Source organism: Pituophis catenifer, unplaced genomic scaffold, assembly GCF_029215685.1.
Source record: "Pituophis catenifer annectens isolate HBS135680 unplaced genomic scaffold, rPitCat1.0.hap2 SCAF_5, whole genome shotgun sequence".
Lineage (NCBI taxonomy): Eukaryota > Metazoa > Chordata > Lepidosauria > Squamata > Colubridae > Pituophis > Pituophis catenifer.
In genome coordinates, this window is record NW_027256885.1 from 20,906,018 (window position 1) to 20,910,199 (window position 4,182).

General features: G+C 43.0%; 1 pseudogene; it reads right to left on the reverse strand.

Annotated features, from left to right (window-relative positions):
* Positions 1-743: 743 nt before the first annotated feature.
* Positions 744-1,111, reverse strand: LOC139317454 (U6 snRNA-associated Sm-like protein LSm6 pseudogene; annotated as a pseudogene).
* Positions 1,112-4,182: the final 3,071 nt, after the last annotated feature.

A 4,182-nucleotide genomic window follows, 5' to 3' on the forward strand; every position in this document is an offset into this window, starting at 1 on the left:
GCCTTTTATCAGGTTCGCCTGATCCGCCAGTTGCAGCCCTTTCTGGACCGGGAAGCCTTGCGCACGGTCACTCATGCCCTTGTCACCTCCCGGCTGGACTATTGTAATGCTCTCTACATGGGGCTCCTCTTGAAGAGCACTCGGAGGCTCCAGCTGGTCCAGAATGCGGCCGCGCGGGTGGTTATGGGCGCAACTCGTTGTGCCCACGTGACGCCCCTCCTGCGCGAGCTGCACTGGCTCCCAGTGGTCTTCTGGGTGCGATTCAAGGTGTTGGTTACCACCTTTAAAGTGCTCCATGGCATAGGACCCGAGTATCTTCGAGACCGTCTTCTGCCACCAATAGCCTCCCACCGACCAGTCCGTTCCCACAGAGAGGGTCTCCTCAGGGTGCCATCAGCCAAGTTATGTCGGCTGGCGACACCCAGGGGGAGGGCCTTCTCTGTGGGAGCCCCAGCCCTGTGGAATGAACTGCCCCCGGAAATACGTAAGATCTCCGACCTCCGGGTGTTCCGCTGCGCACTGAAGACCCTGTTGTTCCGCCAGGCAGGGCTGTCAATATAATAATTTTAAATTGGGGTATTTTAATTTTTAGGGTTTTAAATCAGCCAAATCTATTTAATTATTTTAATTTTTAATTATTGTTGTGTCTTGTGTTTTTAAATTGGCTGTACACCGCCCTGAGTCCTTCGGGAGAAGGGCGGTATAGAAATAAAATTATTAAATTAAATTAAATTAAATTCAGATAGGCTCACATTCTCCTCTTCTGTGTACTTATATATAAGACATTATTTCCTCTGATGAAGGCATCTCCATATTTATTTTTCAATTGTCCATTTACATACTCTTCTGTCTGTTCCAGAGCAATATTCATGTAGCCATCCAAGCAGGTTAGTACACCTCGGTAATCAACTCCAGAATTTAATTTTACAACAACTGGTCTTCCTATGATTTGCTTCAAGAAATCACTTGGAGTTTGTTTCTGTAGGCTCATTTTGGTATCTTTCAAGTGTTCTGTAACAACTTTTAGCAGCAAAAGCCTTGGGCAGGCGTTAGATTCGCTAATGGATGTGAAAGCCGCTCCTTCGGCCAGCCGGGTCTGCGGAAAAATCCTATCAACTCATGTTCAAAATGATCCAGTCTGCCAAGCCCCCGCCGATAGGTCTTTGGACCTACCCTGTCCTGTAGGGACAGGGGGATAGAGAGGGACCCCTCGGACGGCTGAGAGGAACGGGCAAGTTCCTCGGGGCTGGAGGCTTACCCTCTGCACCGGCGGCAGTGGAACGGCGGCCATGGCGGCTGCCCTGAGACCGCGACAACTGGGATACAAGAATGCGCAGGAGGAGAAGCGGAGAGCGGAGCCAGGAGTTTGCATGCCGGGTGAGTGGACATTAACCCAGGCAGGAACTGCCCACAAATGCTGAATTACAATTAGTCTGCCCCAGCCTTAACAGCGGCTGAGAACTATTGGGGCACAAAGACAAAAGACCTGTTGATGGATAACATAAATTACTGACTTTTTGGAAATGTTTGACTACAGATCTGGATATATATTTTCTTTACTTTTTGGTGGATAAATGAGATTGGACTATGTTTGGGAGAGAGGAAGGAGAAGAGGAAATAATTATGCCTTCAAAAGCAAAGGAAAAAGACAAACAGAGACGGATAAAATGCTTGCCAGCTGAAAAGTGAAAATGTAAATTCCAGGCTGCTTGTTACTTGAAAAGAGAAACTTTGTTGCTTGTTATTTAAACTTGACTATTTTGAGGAAAAGACTAAGAGAACTTGACTTAGGATACATAATCTGTTCACTGGAGGATTCATTGAAGATTAGAAAGAAGAAATTAAATAGAACAATGAAAACTGAACTAATAAACGTGGCAACAAAAGAAGGGTGTGGCAATAAAAGAAGGACATGATGATACCATATATGGAATAGCTTCAGAATTAACTTTGTAGAACTCATAACTTTGATAACATTGAAATAGAAAAGATACATATTTGGACAGACTGGAGAAAGGAATAATGGAATATATTATGTAACAAGACAACAAAATATTATATTTTGATTTAAATGAATGTAACGGTTTTTGGGTGGTTGAATAATGCTAGGAGATACTTTTATTTTCTTCTCTATGCTCTCTCTCTATTTCTTTCTTTTAGTATCTTTCTCTTTGTTTCTTTTCCCCTCTCTATTTTCTTTTTTAATCCATTTGACTTCTTTTGTTATATTTCTACTCTCTTCCTTTTTCCTCTTTCTTTTTTAGTGTTGCCTTATTTTTTGTATTTCCTTTATTGTAATTATTATTATTATTGCTATTACTCTCTCCTTTTTTCTATTATTATTCTCATATAAATATATAAACAATTTGATTAAGAAATAAGAGCATAGGGACTTCCGGTGGCTCCGCGGATGACGAGGACGGTCTCCATAGACCGCCAGCCACCCGATCTGTAAAAACCGCCCTGACAGCGCTAAACTGCTGTCCGGCGGTTTGAAAAAACTCTCCTTCGGGCAAAGAAGGAGAGGAGAGTCGGAGGGGGTGGGTAGAGCTCCCCGAAAGTCCCTGGATTAATTCCAGGGACTCGGAGGGTGAGAGCTCCCCAGTTCACCCCTCCCATTGCTCCGGATCGCTGGTGCCTCTGTTAATCAGAGCAAGACGTCTGCGTCCAATTCTGCCGGCAAACAGTGAGTTCTAATGATTTCTAACAAGGCAGACAGAGCGGAAGCAAGAGTGCAAGCTTTTTAAAAGAAACAGAACTTAACTCCGTGAATACATTGTTGGAAACGGAGCTCTCTTGAGCTGGAGGCTGGAGAGGAAGCTTTTGTTATGGGCGGAAGGGAAAGTGAAAGTTAAAGGGAAACTGCTTGTTAAGAGCCCTCTGCCTGAAGAGTAAACTGCTGGGGATTGAGTATAGCTTGAAGAGAGGATTGTTTATTTTGAAAAAACTTTGAAACATACTTTGTAAGACTGTTTATAAGACTTTGTGGCTGCAAAAGGAAAAAAACTCTTTTTAAAATAAAATGGCTGCTAAACAACTAAAGCCACCAACTTCTAAAGGGGGAGGAGGTTCCCCTGTAGTGACTCAAAAACAACAACTTCCGGCTGATACACAGTCACAAGACCTTAAAGAATTTATAATGGGTGCCCTGAACAATCAGACAGAAATGATGAAAGAATTTTCAGAGGAGTTAAAGAAACTTAGAAGTGTGGTGGAGGAAAAACATGATGAAATAAGAGATGACATTGTTTATGCAGTTTCAGGACTGGCTACTCATATGTTAAAGATTGAGGAGAGAGTACGGGAAATTGATGATGCTAACTTGGAGCTTGCAACTAAAGTAGGAGAGGTTATGATACAAACAGAGAAAGTGGATGATGAAATGGTTATGTTACAATACAGATCAATGGAATTTGCCCTGAGGCTGAGAGGTTTGAAAGAAAAGAGTGGTGAAAATTTAAAAGATGTTTGTTCCAATGCTTTAGCAGAGCTGATTTCAGAAAGGCCAGAAGATGTGGCAATTCAAATGGATAAAATTTACAGGGTTAATTCCTGGCTGGCAAAACAAAAGCAGCTACCAAGAGATGTGGTGATTTATTTCACAACAAGGAGAATTAGAAATGACATTCTGCAAGCTTCTTATAGAAACAAGATTAAAGTGGATGGACAAGAGCTGGTGGTCCTGAAAGAGCTTCCTCCTAAAATGTTAAGAGACAGAAAGCAGTTTGGTTTTTTGGTGAATGAGCTAAGAAACCAGCAGCTCCAGTATAGATGGGATGTCCCATTTGGGATAATAGTGACATATGCTGGGCAAAGACATCGCTTAAACACAGTTGGAAAGGCAAAAGATTTTTATGTCAATGTTTTAAAGGTTGGAAGGCCACCCTCACCAGGGGGTGCTAGAAAGCAATTGGAAATGACACAACAAGAGAAAGATGGAGGGCAACCACAAACTTACGCTCAAGCACTAGCTGGAGGAGCCAATTTGGAAGAAGATTTACTGCTGAGTGGGGGTCCACCACCAACCCTTGAGTCATTGACGATGATACAGCTGCCAAAAGATCAACGATTGACAAGAGCTACTTACAAACAACATCTGGCACAACAGCCTCAAGGTTCAACCCAACAAGTCCAAAAAACGCAAGCAGTGGGAGGAGCTAGGCCGAAGTCTAAAATGGCGGA